Source organism: Phascolarctos cinereus, unplaced genomic scaffold, assembly GCF_003287225.1.
Source record: "Phascolarctos cinereus isolate Bilbo 61053 unplaced genomic scaffold, phaCin_HiC Scaffold_1;HRSCAF=81, whole genome shotgun sequence".
Lineage (NCBI taxonomy): Eukaryota > Metazoa > Chordata > Mammalia > Diprotodontia > Phascolarctidae > Phascolarctos > Phascolarctos cinereus.
In genome coordinates, this window is record NW_027555514.1 from 51,558,260 (window position 1) to 51,570,801 (window position 12,542).

General features: G+C 41.7%; 2 protein-coding genes and 1 pseudogene across 6 annotated transcripts in view; 1 reads left to right on the top strand and 2 right to left on the bottom strand.

Moving 5' to 3' along the window:
• The window catches only part of LOC144456601 (uncharacterized), a 162,543-nt gene that overhangs the window by 78,146 nt on the left and 71,855 nt on the right, over positions 1-12,542 (bottom strand). The gene's annotated exons all lie outside the window — the stretch shown is intronic.
• The window catches only part of STEAP4 (STEAP4 metalloreductase), a 36,383-nt gene continuing 24,833 nt past the window's right edge, over positions 993-12,542 (top strand). The window contains exon 1 of one of the 2 annotated variants that reach the window (XM_020987460.2): positions 993-1,399. The gene's annotated coding sequence lies outside the window, so the exon portion shown is untranslated. Of the gene's footprint in view, positions 1,400-7,751; positions 7,848-12,542 lie in introns of those variants that run through there. The other variant, XM_078151825.1, reaches the window with a different exon arrangement.
• Positions 5,356-7,602, bottom strand: LOC110209178 (protein CFAP20DC-like; annotated as a pseudogene).

Below are 12,542 nucleotides of genomic sequence, written 5' to 3' on the forward strand. Positions count from 1 at the left end.
ATTTGCCCAGGGTCACACAGCTAGGAAGTGTCTGAGGCTAGAGCTGAATTCAAGAAGGTGAGTTTTCTTGACTCGAGGCCCAGCACTCTATCCACTGCACCACAAGATCCCCAATTATCATCCAGGTGAAGTGATTAAAGGTGGGACTTTGGTGGTGATGTGTGTCCAAAAAAGAGCAGGATTGCAAGAGACCTGTAGTAACAGGATCTTAGACTGGACAGCTGATAACTGAGTGGATGGAAATGAGTGAAGATGAGTAAGTGAAGAACCACTGATGACCCCAAGTTTGTAGACTCGGATGACTAGAAGGATGGTAGTGTCTTCTACAGAAACAGGCAAGTTTGGGAAGGTGATGGGTTTTGGAGGATAGTGGGAAGTCTGAGTCTGAGGTGACTATGAGGTAACCCCAGGTAAAGATGACCCAGGTAAAGATTTCCAGCAGGCCACTGGTGATGCCAGACTTGAGTCCGGGAAAGATATGACCTTTGGATATTTGAAAGTCATCTACACAGAGATAAGAGAACGACTTTGAACATTACTGAGAGTGTAGGGAAAAGAGAAGAGGACCCAGGACTGAGCTCTGGGAAATCTAAGTCTGAAAGGAACCTTCGACAGGTAGCAAAACCCAGAGTGTCACAAAAACCCAAAGGAGCAGAGAGTGATCTGGAACAGAAGGGCATTCAGGAGCCCAACACTGTACCAAAAACCAGACTTTTCCCGATTGCCTCAAGCCTTTGGAAAATTCGTGAAGGAAAAAGGTACTGATGTAGCGGAGCCCTCTTTAAAAGTCCCTCAGTACTCCTGAAGATTCGTACTTTCCCTCTGGGATTCCTCCCATTTACACAGCAAACTTCTAAGGTCTTGTGAGTACATGGTTGTCTGCATATCATCTCCCCTTTCATAACGTATGAGCCTAAAGGGCTGGGACCTTGTTTCGTTTTTGCTTTTCTTTGCATCTCCAGGGCTTAGCACAGTGCCTAGCACACAGAAAGCTTCCATTAATGCTTATTGACTGACTGACAGCCTAGAACATACAGATTCCCCAAGGCTCCGGAGAAAATCCCGGTGGCAGCCCCCAAGTCCAGCGGCTGCAGAAGCACTGGGCCGCCTGTCGCGTCCTAGCTAGGACAGGTCCAGCAAGCTGCCTGGGATTTCCCACTGAAAGCCTTCCCGGAAATTCTTTCTTCATCACTTCTCACCCGTGGGTCAATTGCGAAAGGCAGTCCGGCCCTCCCTCTCTCCATAAGAAGCAGGAGGGCAGCGGGGCTCTGGCACTGATCAGCAGAAGCTCCAGTCCCTCCCCTCCTAGGTCTGGCCTAGCCAGCTGCAAACAGCAGCGGCGGCGGCGGCGGAAGTTGCTGCAACAAAGTTACAAACTTGGAAGCCGGGCTTTTCGCAGGTAAGGATGTTAACTGTAGCTGTCTCTGGGCTGCCGCTTCTCCCTGCGTCCCTCACCCTCACCCTCAGTCCAGTCTTGCCTCCTTTTACTAATTTTCCTCTTCTTCTGAGTCCTCCAAGTTCCCGTTTCCATGCACTTCGAGGAAAGGGTTTGCAAAGTTGCTGACCAGGGAATCTGTGCACCTCTACTGGAAACAGTGCGCAGCCAAGCAAATCACATAGTTCACACAGCGCGCACTAGCTCCTTACACCCTGGGTGGAGATGGTTTGGGGAAGGCAGTTAACCGTTTCCAGGTGCGGCACATTCTCAGATAGGGGCAAATATTTCGAGTCTGACATTGTCCATGAGAAACAACAGGATTTCGGAGTTGGAGAACTGGAGAGGAGGTGGGGCATGGATTTGCTGTGTAACCTTGGACAAATTACTTTTGTGGACCTCACTCAGTTCACTCATCTATAACCTGTTGGGCCGGGGGAGGTTAGACTTGATTACCGCCGTGTTTATCTAGGTCTCTGATCCTATGATCCCATTCGCGAGGGCAAGCAGTGATTCCCCATAAGGATTTAGGGAACTGGGTCTTAGAGCCCAGGGCAGGACTGAACTGTAACCTCAACCAAGAACAGAACATTTTGACTAAGATCTGGTGCAGCCAGTGGAGAGTTTATCTTTGATCTTAATTTAAATTGATTTGCTACGATACGTGATTGACTTTCCCCTCCCCAGAGAAATGAGGTAGATTTTTAATATAAGTAGAAGTAGTTTTATTTTTCTATTAATCCAGGTCAGAAATGACATTGACATTAGAAATAGAATTTTCCCTGGGTTACAAATTGGGAGCTGTCTTCTGAGAAAAGCATATGACTCAAGCCTGTTTGCAAGTAAAAATATACTGTATATATATTTAATACACTTCCATGGCTGAGTAATTACATTTTCATAATAATAGTTTCCATTTTATAGGGGATTTATATATTATATATAAATATATAAGATATAGATATATATATGGCTGTAGGAGGAAGGGGGACCCACTCCCCCAAGAGTATCTTAGAGGTATATCTCATTTATCATTCATAGAATACTTCTAGCTTTCAAAACCATTCTTCAGCCTTGATATGTGAGAGTTTCCAAGCCCCTCTAAATGGCAGTGATATAAATGTCACTCACATGAAAGAACATTTTTTTCCTGTTACAGTCGTTGTAATTTTATAAAATGGCACATTTATTTGAAGCTGTAACTTTTTTGAGATATGGCCTTTTGCAAGCTCCCAAGTTTTCCTGAAAGCAATGATTTAGAAGTATGGGAAGCCAGTCCCCAAGAAGGAGGTACACCTGCCCAGCAAGCATGCCCACTATAGGAAACGCTGTGTCACAAACGGCAGGCGCACAGAGCATAGCACCTTTCCTGGTTGCCAGGATCACAGTCAGCAATTTGGAAGGTAGTCACCAAATGTTCCCTCCCAGTTACATTCATTCAGCACCTGACACCAAACTTCTAGATTTCTGCTAAGAACCAAACTGAATTCTTCAAATGAATTAAATATAACACTCAGCTCAATAATCATTGAAACCCTGTGATCTCCAAGGTATGTATGTGAGAGGCAGCTTGGCCTTGTGAATAGAGAGACAGCCAGCCTCAGGGTCCAGGAAAACCTGTTTTCTTGTTCCATCTTTGACAAATATCAGTCTATATAACCTCCTTCTGGCATTCATGGTCTCAGTGCCCCAGGCAAGTTTCTTAAGACTATTATAAACTGCAAAGCAGGTGCCAAAGGGCTTTGAAAGAGGGAGTTTCCTCACTTACATACCAATGAAATCACACACACAAAACACTGGAGATAGAAAGCTATTTAAAAAAAAAAAAGGAATCAGTCTCTGCCCTCAAAAAACAGATTTACTAAGGAGACACAGCCTTTTACTCAAGTAGATGCAAAGGAAGATGCAAAGGAAGATTTGTGTGTATTGGTCAGGTGGGGTGGTCAGTACAGGTTTTGTGTTGAAGATGGCACCTAAGCTTGCTTTGGGAAGGCCAGGCAGGTTGGTAAGCTGGAGTTGAAGCAGGAATTTATAAGGTTTTTATTTATAGGCTCATAATATTCTAAGTCTTGAGCTGGAAGGTACCTCAGAGGCCATCAACTCAATCTCCTCATTCTACAGATGATTAAAGTGAGGCCCAAGAAGACTGTGGCCTTCCCCAGACCACAGAGTTAGGCTGTGGGTAAGCTGTGGAGCTGTCAGGATGGCATTTGAAAACTCAGTTTCTCTGACTCTGCCACTTCTCTTTCTGCTCTGTGGCCTCTATCTTGTGCCTTCCTGAAAACAGCTAGAAGGCAATGTCATCGTTTTTCGTTTCTTAGGGTTAAAAAGAGACCTGAGAGGTCACTGACTCCATTCCTTGGTCTCCCAAAGACCTGTACTTCAAACCATCCTGGACTGATGTCAGCAAATCCTTTTAAAAAATCTGCTGAGTAAATAAATCCATAAACCCGTACAAGTGCAAATGGCAGTCTGGCATTGTCCACATTATCAAATTCTCCTCTTTTCATTTCAGTCTTAGCCAGTTGCTGTTTAAGGTCATCTCCCTTTGTATTATCTTTGGGTGGATGAAGTACCCTAACCTACTGACTCCACCTTGCTTTTGCTCTCCCTCTCTTTTTACCTTTTGTCTTCCCACATTAGAAAATAAATTTCCCCTTTAACCAGTCAACGTGTTTATTAATACCTATTATGTGCTAGGCACAGGAAATACAAGTACCAAGAATGAAACACTGTGAGCTTACATTGGGGGTGACCTCAACAAGTATGTATAAAGGAGGAGAGGAGGAAGGAATAAGCAATTTATATGGCACTTACTATGTGTCAGGCACTGTGCTAGGCACTATTTACAAATATTATTTCATTAAAAATATACAATATAAATAAAAAAGTTAATAAATACATATATGTATATATAAAGTAGATAAATGTGAGTCTGAGAGAGAGGTCACTAAGAAGTGGCTCAGAAGACGGTGTCTGAGTTTCATTTTAATACCTTCGTCATCGTAATCTGTACAATAACCTTTATTCTTATTGAAGATTTTCTTGGGAACATCTCTGCTTCCACGCCCTGGATTGTACTGCTCAGAGTGAGGTCACTTGCTAAACAACTACCGTTGTGTATTATTTTATCCTGCCTCAGAGGCTGAGAATGTGTCTGTGGATAATGAAAGTGAATTCACAGACATTTTAAATAACATGGATTTGATTTAATTCAGCATACATTGATTAAGTTCCTATAAAGTGCCAGGCATACAAAGGTGCAGGGGATGCAAGACAAAAATGAAACCATACCAAATGAAACCCTTTAGTAGGCTATTTTTGGGGGGAGTGGGATCTACATTAGTAAATTAAGTCAATTAAGTAAATACAACATATACAAAACAATACAAAGTAATTTCAAAACAAGACTGTGCTAATAACAAGAGAGTCAAGAAAGGCTACATGCAGGAGGTAGCACCTGAATTGTGCTGTGCTTTGAAAGAAGCTAGGGGTCTTTGGTCTGAGACAGATGGCACAATGACATCCTTCTATTAATAACTTGCTGGCTTTATTAATATAATGTTTAAATTACCCAGAAACTGTCTCTCAAAACGGTCTCTCAAAACTTTTTAATCATAAAAGTTATAGCAAAACACAAAGGGATCAGAGCCTTTTCACTCTAGATTCTTTTTTTTCCTTTGACTATCATACTTTATTTTCTTTCTGATAACACAAATATATAATAAAATAGAAGGTGTCCAAACAGATTTTAACAGGTAAGAAAAGAATACAGTTCCTGGATATCAAGCTGTCATTTATAAATTAACACAACAAAACATTATGAATTAATAACTCTTAATTGGATTACTTAAGAATTATAATAGGAAATCATCTATCAACAAATCAACAAAATCATCTATTTGATACAAAGCAAATAAGAAAAAGCCCCCAACATCCTAAGATTCTGTCATTATATTAGTTCTTCACAAGGTTTTAAATGAATATAAATCTGTAAACATGATGTAGCTCTTTCTGAACATTCGGTGGTACTTACAAATATGTTTGATTCTCTGCCAAACTATGCCGATTTAAAGTGTGACCACACAATGCACGCACACACATTTTGGGGAATACTTGACAAAGTACTAAAGTGTGAGATACCCTCCAGCTGGAGGAGGCCACATGCTGGGTCCCAGATAACAGGTTAAGCTAGTTCATAGTATTTCCTGGTCTGGGGATCAAAGCAGCAGTTTAGACATGATCATACAACGGAGGCAACACTTCCTCATCCTCTCCAGCACTTAGGTCATCTTCACCCTGAACATTCTAACTTCCTGAGGAATTCAGGTGCTCTGTAGGCTGCTGGCTAGGGGGGACAGTAGGGGGACTGAACACATTTAACCAATCCCGAGGGTTAGAAGGAGAAGGAGGATTCCTTTCTTCCTGGTCGACGTTCTTGCTACTGAAGCTGACATTACAACTGTAAACCTGAGACACACTCAGACCATGAGAGGCCCTGACACCTTCCAGTTCTTCAATCTGTGGCCTTCTCAGCCTCTGCAGCTCAGATTCACTCTTGTGGCTTGGCTGGTAATTTGCTGCTGTCGCATCCACAAAAATCATCTTCCAATAGGGTTCCTCTCCTCTTCCAACCGTCATCCTCCTTTAGATCCATCAAAAAGGAGCCCCCTTCTGCACACACTGACACCTTCTGTGAGGCAAGGACCCCGACCTTGAGGAAAATGTAAAAATCTCATTTGGAACACTCTAGGTTTCATCTTCTTGACTGCTATTTTCATTTTCTTTGATGTTTTCTGGCAACTAGTGTGAATTATCGCAGAAATCATCTTCCAGGCTTATGGATTGTTTGCTAGGGTCCAAAGGAAAATGACCTCTGCATTTTCAGGAAATACCCACTCATCTGTTTGATGAGGAGATGGTCACTGATGACTAGTGACATTTAATGTCACTTCGCTGTTAGTTATTTGATAAGACACAGTGGTGAGCTTGGCTGGTGTCCTGTCTTCATCAGGGCTGGTTCCTCAGGAGTTCCTCCTGGGCATCTCTGTTCCGTCTCCACAGGTGCTTTTTAGATGTAATCTTCATCTACTATTATTCTTATCTATGGATGGTTCTTGAGGCGGATATGGATGCATAATATGGAGATCAGCATTAACTGGTGTAATTTGCTTTTCCAGATGAATATTTTCTTTGTCTCCTTGCTCTTCTGACTCATATAACTGTTGGCTTGACATTTCTGACCTGTTAGTACATTTTTCTACAGCAGGCTGCTACTTCTGGATTTTACAGTCTCTCCAAATGTTCTTATGCTATGTCTTCTTCCAGAAGGTGGAGGTGGTCCAGGTACCTCGGATCCAAATGCAATGTGAGAGACACCTTGATTCTTACTGTTTCGCACATTAGGTCTGATCCTCTGTTAATAAATTGATCTGGTTCTGTTGTGTTAAGGGTTGACCTCCAAATTTCATTTCTGTTGGGGGTAGCTAAGTCATATTTAGCAGCTGGGTCACTTGAGGTACATCTATAGTTAATTGGCAGCTTCGAGGAATGATATCTATAGGCCCCTCTGTTGTAAAGGGAGCACGGTATATATCATCTCTGTCAGCAGTATCTGGAGACGTGGACTTGAGAGTGAAGATTGTTCAGAGTTTGCATTTCACTTGGCAGAGACAATGATTCCATCCAAAGACTGGAATATAGTTCCCTTGAAAATGTCACTGCTAAAGGCTTACCAAGTCAACACACAGATTGCACCAAATTTTGCAGTTGATCATAAAAAGTGGAATTTTTGCATGGAGAGGGGTTGCAGAAAGCTCCTTATATGGATTGTTGATAAATACAATCTTCCTTTAAGGTTCCCTGAATCGGTTATTAGTTATTCAGTAGAGAAGTCCTGACCCAGGGGCACATAAATCTGAAGTACAAGAAACCCACTGGTTCAGACCAAGAATTTGTTTATTCTCCTTCTTAACTGAAATTTGGTATGAATCTTCAAGGACAAAGACAGAACTTTTAACTTCTTTATCAAACTCCTTCCAAATTACAGATGGACTGCCAAAGATCTTCCATTTTGCTCCAGGATTTTAGCCCTGGGCCCTTAAGATTTCAACAAATTCCTGCTCCCTCCCGCCCCTCCGTACTCATTTTTGAACATCCCTGCAGGGGATCGCTGAGGGGCTGGGCCTCAGAGTGCTAGTCTCCAGCCTCAGCACCCAGTGATCTTGCAGGTGAAATCGCTTCATCCAGGCTGTTGTTAACTTTGACCACAACGTGCCCCAGGAAACCAACCACATCTTCACTCTAGATTCTTAACAAGGAGCTCCCCTCAACTGGGCCCATGTGGAGAGTTTCTCCACAAGGAGAATTCTCTGTTAGGACTCTGGCCGTGATCTGACCCTCCCTTTTATCAGTAAGTAAATTTTATCTGGGTAAGCATATATGTGTCTATATGTCTGTTTTTAGTGTTTGTACTGCAGCTTTTTTCAAATTTTTACTCTCACAGGGAGGCAATCATCAGGAAGATGTCTCTACTTGAAAAAGATCCTTTGAAGTAAGCAATATGGGGATGAGAAAAAGAAAACCTATGTACACAGTAAAGGGCCACCTGGGAAATTGGGGGTGTTATGGGTATTCAGCTTAGGAAAGCAAATGCTGGTGAGCCCCAAAAGCATTAGCAACATGTTCTGAATTTCTTGAAGGACTAGGGTTTCAAATAGTGAAATCTGGGCCAATACTCAGTGAGAGAGTCTGGAAAGCTACAATCGTTCCTTTCAGGCTTTTGGGGTTACATATAAATTAAGCTGTGTGTGTGTGAAAGGAACTCTTTAAGTAAAGGTAGAGTGTGTAAGACTGCCCAAGAGGGCCTATTCTTAGCATTTTCAGGCAGAAGTGTCTCAAAAGGATTCTTGCAGTCAGGTAAAGTGAGTAAATTAAGTGAGGTATTAAAGCAAGGAAAGAAAGTAGCTTTTAATCTCAACTTTTAGTTTTCTGGGTCACTAAGGCTCTGTTCCACTTGCCTCTTTGTCTGTTTGTGTGAGGTTTTTCTAACATTAGCTTGTTAAGTAAGGGAACTGAAAAAGCAGGGTGAGACTGTCCCAGGAGTTAGTTATGCAGAGGGAATCAGGGAAAGGGTTTTCTCTCTGAGTGCTTCCTTGAAGTAAAAGGCCCAGTTTTTACCATTGGGCCCCAGAGCGGTAGCCTACAAAGGGCTGATTCAGAGAGAAAGCTACCTTTGATTTTTTAATGTGCAAGGGAAGTAAAATTCAAATTCATCTAAAGTGAAACTAAATAAGCCACAAAGGGGATTTTTTTCCTTTGCCGGAAGAAAGGAAGACAAAAGGAAAAGCCAGCACCAGATGTGGCAGCTTCAATCCTTTTTGAAGAACATACAGTTTAACAGCAGTGCTGGTGACCAGGTGTTTTTGGATGACACCAGAAATTCTCTGGCTCAGTATGACATCATGAACTAACTATTTGTTATTCGAAAATGAGACTGAAGTTCTGGTGAAAGTGGGACAGTTTATCCCCAGTGCTCTACTTGGTCAAGATGTCACCACTGTTTAGAGGCCATAGTGTGGGGCTTGTTTGAGTCAGACTCCCCTTGCTGTGTGCAGTGGGAGCTGTGGCCCTGGATTCGGGAAAACCCCACAGGAGGGGGAGCCCATGTATTGCTTTGACTGTTTTCCATGCCCAGATGGGGAGATTTCCAAACAAATAACAAAATCTAGCTGCCTCTATGAGCATGGAGCTCTTCCAAGTAGAGAGAGACTATACGTTGATGGGGTCAACTGCAGAAAATCTCATTGAGCTGAGTGTATGGGCTAAAACAGAAAATGAGTTCCATCAGAGACAAGTAGGAATTTAAAAAAAAACCAACTACACTCATCAGATAATGGATTCTACCATAATTTAATGTTCTCATTTCCTGAACCTATGTTTTTAGCCAAAAGGCACCCTCCATAGAAGACTGGCATCCTCAAGATGACTGTTGGAAAACAAAAATGGAACCTTTGTACAAAAAATGAACAAACAAACGTCTTTGACTTCCTACTCCTATCTTTTTTTCATTATAATATGATTCAGAAAAGGTCTGGAGCAGAACCACTACAGAATTTCAGTTTCTAATCTATTATTAGTGTATAGAAAGATTTTTTGTTCCCCATGTATAAATCAGAGATGAAGCAGTATTCCTCTGTTAACAAGGTATTCACACTCAATGATCCCCTGAACAACTGCAACCCCTTCTTTTTCTGCTTAAATGGAAAGGTCCATACCATTTACTGACTGACACGATGTGATTGCAAAAGATAAGTTTGACAATCATTCCTAAGGCAGATCTGGTAGGAGCCAACAGTAAAAGAAGAACCTGGCCCCTAAAAAGCAGTCACTCGTTGAGGAAGGAAGGGGTTGCTATTTCATCCCTCTTCCTGTTTACCACCAACCACAGCATCCAAGAAGAGAGACACCCTTTCCAAGAGTCAGAAAGACAGTGCAAAAGAACCTGAAGAAAAATTAAGGGAGATGCTCTCCAGGTAGACGCTGATACAAGAAGACAATCACTTGACGCTAGGAACAGCTTCAAGGAGTGTGGCCTCCAGCAGAAAAGAAGAAAGCCCACTTTAGACTCAGGAAAACTAGTCCTTGCAAAAAAGGTTTGGGTTACAAAGAGGACTATATGAGGCCTCCCAGGACTGGAGAAACAAGGAACTCTGGCTGCCATGTTCTCTACTTATTGGCTACATTCTTATAATAGTCTAAGATTATGCCCACTCATTTCATAAGGGTCATGGATATTTGTTGGAAAGTGTGACACAGTTTTCTGAGGCGAATGATTTCTAAAACTATTTTTTTTTACTATTCTGTTTTAGTTTTTAAAAAATATAATAAACAAAACTTTCTGATAGGAAAAAACAAAAGAAGCAGCTAGGAATTCTGTGAGGCCAAGGTACCAAATGCATTCCATACAAGGGGGAAGGGGGATGGGACCTGTGGGAAGACATGGAGGGAGGAAATGAAATGAAAAGCAAAATACACTCTACTTGACCTTCCTGAAGTCACTTGTTTGAGTCTGTTCTCTAGGGTTTCAGTTAGGGTTTTTTTTTTATTAATTAAGCATGAACTATTCCTGAATTATCCCTCTGAGTATGAAACCAACTCAGATATTTGGAATGGTTTTTATGTGTGACTTGTATTATTTCAAGTATAGTTTTGGCCTGGAAGAAAATGAATTTCAATTTAAAAAGCATGGAATAATTAATACTTTAGAATAACAAAAGATGAAAAAATAGAACTATCACATATGTGCATGTCTGATTTTATAGACATCTGTGTCTACATAGAGGCATAAATTATATCACATATATAAAGATATGTAAATCAATATGGTCTGCATGTCACTGCTCTGCTCAAAAGCTATCAATGGCTCCCCATTATAGGATACCATACAGTATGGTATACACACTCCTGTGGTCAGCGGAGAGTAGAGTAGGGCTGTTAGCAGCATTGTTCTGGGCATCTGTCAATGACCTCTAAGTTTGGACATCAGCTTTCTGGACAGGTCTGTCACACTATTGTCTCAACATTGAATGTTTCGTCAACTAAAAGCCGTAGATTAAAAAAATTCAACAGATATTTATTAAGCGCTCACTACGTGCTAGTGCCTATGTAAAGACAAAAAGAAAACCACCTGTGCCTTCGACAAGCATACATTCTACTGGGTCTTTTCCCATGAAGCACTGCTAGACCACGTCTGCCCCATCCTGTATTGATGTGGTTAGATTTTTAATGTAATTTGAGAGCAGGGAGGGAACCTCAGGTAACCAGCTAGTCCAACCCATACATGAAAGGAACCCCTACAACAATGTATCTGATAGGTGATCATCTCATCTGGAAGGCCTGAAACCCTCCAAGGTGAGGGAACCTAGCATTTATGGATGTAGCCCATTCCTTCCACTTCTGGACAGATGAGACTGTTAGGAAGCTCTTCTTGACATCAAGCCTAAATCGGCTTCCTTCCAACTCCCCCCCTTAGTTCTGGTTCTTCTCCATTGACCAAACAGAACAAAACTAGTCCCTCTTCTAGATGACACGCTATGATATCCTCTCCTACTAAGTCTTCTTCAGGCTACAGGCATGAAATTCTTTTCACTGATCCTCATACAATACAGACTCATGGCTATCCGCCATGCTGGCTGGCCTCTTGTAGACACTCTCCAGCCTATTAATGTCTTTCTAAAACCATGGCACCCAGGACTTAACATGCTGCAGAGAAAGTATGAAGAGGGTAGAGTACAGTGGGACTGTTAAGCTCACTCTTCCTGGAAGGTCTGCCCTTCTGAATGCATCCAAGATCACATTAACATTTTTTGGCTTGCACTGACAATGAGCCTGCCATTATCTAAACCGTACAGATCCTTTGCTTTCTATCTATGCTTCCCCTGTCTTATATTATGCAATTGATTTCTTTGTGCCCAAGTCCAAGACTTCTTACATTTATCTCATGCTGATTTCTATAAGACCATAATTTATGAGTTGGGATATGATTTGGTAGTGATTGTTCCTACAATGAGGAAATCAAAGGTTACTCACTGACAGATGAAAACTGTTCACAGCCCAAGTCTGGTAGGGCCTGAAACAATTTTGCACCAGCCTGAAAAACTTTCCAGAGAAATTGTTGATTCTATGAAAGCCTTTTAAAAGATGATGACCACTAGAGATGCAGTAAATGACAACTCCTGGTAATTCCTGGACGACCTGATTATATGGGTTCACTAGGCCTCTGTGTGCCACAGAATTGCATAACTCAGCAATTGTATTCTGGGATGTTTGTACCAGCCAGGTGGAAGGAGGAACACTGTATTTGCTTTGTATTATATAAAATGGGTGTCTGCAGGCAAAACTACCATGCAAACAAGTGGAAACCAGTCTTATTCGTTAGCAAGTCAGTGATTTGGGATAAATAAAAGTAAAAAGAAAACACATTCCTCAAGGTAATGATACTACTTGGGTTTTAAATCATATTGATATAATGTGATATGAAAAGCTGTCAGAGGCCTGAAGGTCAGAGCCCTGTTACTGCTACTTATTTCACTTAAAGACTTGTTTT